This window comes from Trichogramma pretiosum, unplaced genomic scaffold, assembly GCF_000599845.2.
Source record: "Trichogramma pretiosum strain Unisexual culture from Peru unplaced genomic scaffold, Tpre_2.0 scaffold6, whole genome shotgun sequence".
NCBI classification, from domain to species: Eukaryota; Metazoa; Arthropoda; class Insecta; order Hymenoptera; family Trichogrammatidae; genus Trichogramma; species Trichogramma pretiosum.
Genome location: NW_019641678.1, coordinates 3,292,818 through 3,299,597, shown reverse-complemented (window position 1 = coordinate 3,299,597; position 6,780 = coordinate 3,292,818). Strand labels below are relative to the sequence as shown.

At 44.8% G+C, this 6,780-nt stretch overlaps 1 protein-coding gene across 1 annotated transcript in view; it reads left to right on the top strand.

Moving 5' to 3' along the window:
• The first annotated feature begins 574 nt into the window (after positions 1-574).
• The window catches only part of LOC106648317 (extracellular sulfatase SULF-1 homolog), a 45,256-nt gene continuing 39,050 nt past the window's right edge, over positions 575-6,780 (top strand). The window contains exon 1 of the mRNA XM_014365088.2: positions 575-1,938. The gene's annotated coding sequence lies outside the window, so the exon portion shown is untranslated. The remainder of the gene's footprint in view (positions 1,939-6,780) is intronic.

Below are 6,780 nucleotides of genomic sequence, written 5' to 3'. Positions count from 1 at the left end.
AAAATGCTCAAAAATATAATTTTGTATTTCAACCCGTTTAATATCATGCAATAATATGCTTCGCGATAGTTTACCATAAAAATTATTTTTTCCAATCTTGACACACACCTGAATTTTTCTGAATGAAATATATAAAAGTTAAAATTTTAGCGTACTTGTTTATTTCTTAATCCTCCATTCCGTGCATAAGATTTCAAAGTCAGTCGGGGATGAGCTAGAATTCGAAACAAAAATGAGCAAAAACCATGAATTATGCATACGCACAGGATGTGCATAGGTATTTAAACTCGGCTGGCGATTGTGTATGTGTGCATCATATATATACGTGCAAATGCAAGTTCCCGCGCCCAAGCGCCACTCCGATCCTCGAATGGTGTATTATATGCGGATGCGCGTCGTTGGTTCAGGTTCTCCCGCCAAGTTCGCGCGCGCAAATAGACATAGGAGGCACTGGTAGGCAGGGCAGGCACGGGCATCGGGCGCTGCAGTTTTTCGCGCGGCGACGGACGGCCGACTCTGCATGCGCCGCAGCAGCACAGACTCGCAGCAGCAAGCCAATAACGCGGAGCAGAGTCAGACGCTCTCGCAGACGGACAAGTCGCAGTTCACGCGCAGTAGCGTCGCGAACGTCGGCGAGCAAGTGTCTCAAGCTCGGCAGGCCGCGCGACATTGCTCAACCGACCGTGGCACGTGCTTCCTGCCAGCTCTCGGATATACTTGCGCGTATGACCCGTCGCGATCATACAACATCGCCGCCCCGCGCACTGGGTCTCTATGTTATAAATAAAGTCGTCCGTGTTTGATCCGTGTCTGGGTGAACTCTCGTTTCAAAATAATTATAACCGTTATACGTATAAGGCTGTGCAGTATATCTCACGTATGTGTCGAATTTCGCTGTGTGCCCCGATCGTCGCCGAGTGACTCGCGAGTGCTTGAGAGAATCGCGAGTGATTTATCATTGTCATCGTCGTCATTATCATCCGCGGCATTCGGCTCGACGCGGAGGAAAAAGCATATAATATATTTTGACAGTAAATCGTTGGCTTCGTCTACGTCGCACGATAACCATTCCATCGCGCAGTGTGTTTGAAATTTCGAACGTTACAAACAAATAGCAAGCGAATAACATTGGAGCATCGTCGTGATCGTGGCGGGCCGCGCGAGAAGTGCATCGCATATAATACCATTACATCATATAGGTATGTCGGTTCGCGAGTGAGCTGCTGTACATACATAAATACTCGTGCGCTAATGGCAATATAGCCGATACAAACCCTTATAAGAGAAGTCGGCAGCGGCTGTATGTGCAGTTGCGTCGAGAGCGTGGAATAAAGGAGTCGCGCTCGCGGATCGTCCGCTGCGGAGTGCATCGAGGAACGAGTCTTGCTCGTTCGCTATTACTCGTACTCGTAAGTCGCCGAGTTTAGTCCTATAAGCGAGTACAACACGGTGTGCACCTTATATATATTATATATATAGGAGGCAGCTTATAAGACTGCAGTCGTCGTCTCTTTCTCTTTCGATCTCGCTTTCTGCAGCTCTCTTCTTGCACATACTACATCGGGTATCTCTCTTTCTCTCTCTCTTCGTCTGCGACTCTCGCTCGTCGTCCCTCGGCTATATATACAGAAAATATCGCCGTCGCCGTGTTGTGCAGCACAGCCTGCACACATAAGAAAGAGAGAAAAGACTGCAACAGTACCGCAGGCGCGTCATATACAGAGTGCAGTGGCTCGTTCCTTAAACTCCGTGTGAGCAGTGCGCGCAAACCTTCGGGCAAACGAGTAAGCAGCAGCAGCAGCAGCAACGCATAATAGGAAGAGGTGGCCCTGCCGCAGGAACTGGACACTAAGACGCCGGCAGGAAGGTCGAGTACAATCGCAAAAAGGCCAACGAAACCAACCGACTTGCGATCGCGAGAGTCGATGAATTAATGGGGTAAGCATCGCCAACAAAACCATATTATTTATCGCTCCTTTTTGTCAACTCTCTCTCTCTCTCTCTCAATGTGTGCAGTGCACATGCATCGATGCTGCTGCCGGTGCGCGCACGCACACATTATAATAGATGCAGCCGTGTATTTATTGCGTGTGACACAGAGTGGCAATGTTTCGCGACGCGATGCGTTGAATATTTTGCATGCCGCGCATTTTTCTTCCGCCACTTCGTCCCTTCCAAAAGAGCATAGTCCATGTGCTCGAATAGAACACACACATACACACACATAGGGCCAGGCTTCGTTGTATCGTCTGCTCGTGTAGCAGCAACAGCAGGTCGTCTCGCCGCGAAACCCTGTTCGTGCACGAGGCAACGCTCCGCAATTTGTCCCCGCGCGCTCATTCGAGAATCTCTGCGTTTCGAGTTTATGGAGAAGAAACTCGATTGCGCGCCGGTGGCTGCAGCGTACATAATGGGCTTTTGCTGCTTAAATGCACGGGACTCTGTGGGACACACGCATATGCACACATGTGTATAGGGACTCGTGTGACTTACGCGAGCAACAAGGGTCTTTTTTCCAATTCTCCTTTTCTTTTTTTACTCACTTCTTAGGCGGCTGCATACCAACTTTCTTCGAATCTTTTTCTTGCCTGGCGATTCGGTCGGTCCTTCCCTGCTGGCGATGCAGCTCTGCTCGCCCCCCGTTACGTCCTCGTCTTCCTCGTCCTCGTCGTTCGTAGCTCAAATACACGCTTATAAAGATTTCAGTACTTTTATTGGCGGAGCAAATTCTCGCTCGGAAAATTGGACAAGTACTGCACAGCAGCGACTCGTCTAATGCATCACTTATGTATTTTACGTCGCAGATGCTTGCTCGAGCTTATATACAGTGAGAGTCGGAAGCAAAGGTATTAGCTGTTCTCATTCGCGACAGTAGCAGCAGCAGCACTAGTCCGTACTTAGTTGCGCTGTATTATGCATAAAGGCCCGCTTCGCGTCCTGTGGAGCAGCAGCAGCAGTACAGCATGAGACACGCTGTCGTCGATCTCTCGTCGCGCAGCAGCCCGAGAGTAGCTCCTATATATAGGTCTACATAGGAGCGCGGCGTACATTCATGAATTATGCAGTTCTATGCGAATCGAGCCTGTTTATACATATCGGGTGCAGCAAGTGCACGAGTTAGAGGAACCTGAATTAATATCATAAGGTTTGCATTGAGCCTTGCCCAGAACATACGCCTGCATGTAGATGTAGTGTTTGAGTCCTTGACGACGTCGCCCTTTTGCGATCTTTTGCGATCGTGGCGCGCGCGAGTAAGCCCGAAAAACAAAAAGTGCACACATCGTATATCGAGCTGCGGTTCTTTTCGCGCTGCGATTTTTTTCGAATAGACATCGGAGAAGGCGCGCCTCGGCAAAGACGTATATAATTGTATAGCCGCGCGCTCGGGCGCGGAATAACGCGTACGTCGCGGTTTTTTTCTGCCTCATATATATACGACAAACAAGCAAATGCGTTGTTGTTGACTCCGAGCGCGGCTTCGTCTGTGCACGTACACGTAGTGCTGCAGTCCGATTCCGTGTGTGTGACAGTGTGCGAGCGTATCCAATATAAGGCGGCTATGTGGTCTCTTCCACTATGCTCAGCTTATAATATACTTACTGCGATTAAATCTAGAACGCGCACGAGTTGTCATTGACGATTCAACGTAATAATAACGAGCGTCTTGTGCATTGCTGCTGCGGCGCGAGTATGTGTGTGACACAGCTTGCAAAGATTAAATTGTCACCTTTTATAATGCATTCAGCGTTGATAATCTATTCAACCGCAGTGAGCGCGCGGCATATAACGCGCTTGCGACCGCTGATATGTGTGCGCAGAGAGCAGCAGCATAGCACGCACAAAACCAGCTTCTCTCTCCTCGCACCTATTTACAAGCTTGGTATACGATTTAGACACGATAAGCCGCTGCGATTTTCACACTTTGACGTAACGATGCGGTGCGTGTCTCTATATATGTGTGCGCCGCCTCTGTGTATTAACATATGAGCTCTGTGCATACATACAAACGCAGACAAATAGCGAGACAAATACAAAAATGCAACGCCATCGAAATTATAAGGACTTATTTTCAGTGGAAAATTCTTTTTGTCGTGCTGACGGATGACGAATCCATCAAGCGCGCCTCTCGATTTGAATAGCCAAACGAGCCAGAGAAAAAACGAGAATAATACGCTTTCCGATCGAAACGCGGCGAATATGCGCGTGCACGAGTATAAAAACTAACGATTCGTTCAGAATAATATTTACTCTCCATTATAGACTTTTTTATGATCAACAGACCGTACTGTAGTCAATGATGTTTATTTTTTATTTTTGTGCAGAGTTTCATTTACAAATGCGATTATAGTGAAAATTAGAGCCTCCCCTACACGCTGCTTGATTTTCAATAGGACACCTGAACGATGAGAATGAGTGTTGCTTTCGACACTTTACTTATGCGGCAGCTTATACGCACTCATCTAGCGTATGAAATTTCAGCGACGAAATTTTCACACTATGCATGAAAAAAGTAACACGCACCGGTAGCCTCTCTAGCGTGTCCCTGCGTGGCTCGCCATCACCTCAGAGTTAGCATAAAGCTAGACAATTTTTCAGTATAGCTATACTGAACGTGTAGCGGCATGGCTATTTATACGCACGTATTATTTTACCAACATTTGTTCATGAAGATAGGAATAATCACATTTTCAGGAGGAATCTCTTTGTCCCTGTAGTGGCAGCAATTTTTTTTCTTTGCTCACACGTCGATCGCCCGTTCATCGTTCTCTCGTTCTTTTCAATGTTTGTATTCAAAAGTCCGATTGAGTACATTTTAAGAATTTCAAAACCAACACAGAGCTAGACGTAAAAGAAAACAATTTTATGGTTGTTCATTTTCAACAGTAAAGCTGTGAATTAAAATTTAGAGAAACTTGACCTTTTCTTAAGCTTCAACGTAGGTAAGCAACCGGAACTTGAAGTGTTGACTTTCAACTAAAATAATACAATATTAGTTACTAACAAAAGAAAACTTGAAGCGACTATCATTATCAATGTGGTCGATTATTTACGAAATAAAATGGTTTTGACATAAAAAACTTTTTTTTTCGAACTTTTATACGTGTCTACAAATTTTATTCGAATTTTAGGGATTGTTTTTCAATCTTTCTCTGGCTCCGCAAAGAACAAATCGTTGTTGTTTACAGAAATAATATTTTATAGATGAAAATTCAGGATGCTTATAATTAAAGGATCCCAAAAAATTAGAAAAAAACCATGAGTACTCGGGATATAATGTACACATTAGACATTATGCAAAATTTCAAAGTTCACATCCGCAGACACTTATAAATGGCTCGAGCGACCCGCATCAATGAGAAAAAGTCGGGCTTCTTCACACTGCATTCTCTCGCTTCCTGATTCAATTTTCGAAGAATCGATTCTGCAAATCTTCATCAAGAAGCGCGTGCAGCATGATCCTCACAATTTCGCAAAATTTGGCTAGTCCAATGTGTCCAGACGGATTCTCCGAATCTCGACATTAGCTACAATGCACATAGACTTTCCTTGAATGAAACCTGCTGATGGTTAGTTTTTACGACCTGTCGATTGTTCGTTGCTCTTTATTGTTTTGCACTGTTTCATCGGCGTTCAAATCGCTTGTCACATATATCACATGTTAATTCAAAATACAATTTTGTGAATTGACTCGTCAATCTTTAGATTTCGATGATTGGTTGTCTACGAGTGCTGTTGTCTGGCGCTTCTTATATGTATAAAGACCGGCGGTCACCGTCTTTTGTCTGTCTTGACTTTTTTCGCCTCGTTCGTGTGAATTTATTGACTCTCATTTTAAAGTCAAAGTCTCTATTAAGGGAGCCCTTGCTAGTACTTGTATATAGTGTGAGTCATGTTAACATTAGCGCACGTTTGCATGTTTGCTGTAGGCACTATGCGTCCCCCGTGTTTAATTGATTTTCCACAAAAACGTCATTTTTGATATAAAAAATTTCAATCTCGCACAAACCCTATTTTGTAATATACAAACTGAAAGACATTTATTCGTTTTTAAATGTCTTTTGAATTCATTCTAATCTATCCGCAATAAAATAAGTCTCTGATAATAACCTTTCGATAATAAATAGTTACGATTCTTTTCTGATGCCTCATGGTAGCAAATTTCATAATGGATACAAAAAATATTAATATCGTTTGATGATTGTTCGACATTCTTGTTAAAAGGGCTACTTGATACATGGAATTTACGCCAAGCCTTCTCGTTACTCGCTGCACACACTAGCTGAATGCTTCGCAAGCGCGGCAGCATATTAGCATGACGATGAAAATGAAAAGTCATTACGCCCCTCGTGTAATTCAGTCGCGTGCGTTACATGAATAAGAAAAAAAGCTGCAACTCGAGCATCGGCACAACGGGATACGCGCGTGCGGCACACTAGGGCGCGCTAATGCAAGCTCTACTCGGGCCGCGCGTATAATATAATACGAGAAAGAAAATTAAACTCGTTACGACTCTCACAGATGCCCTTACACCTAACTACAATTAAGCGTAATTGATAGCTGGATCGGAGGGCATTTATGTAGGGCGTGAGTAATGCTAATTATTCGCTCTAGCTGCACAGACACATAGACCCACCCGCACACCTGCGCACATACACACACAGACAAGCCCGTATATAGAGAAATTGACCTAACTTGCAAAGTGCAAACCGAATTACGGTCAGGACGGGGCTGAGGCCTGAAGGCAGTCGAGGCTTGTGATATGCGAGAGCTTTGCAACAC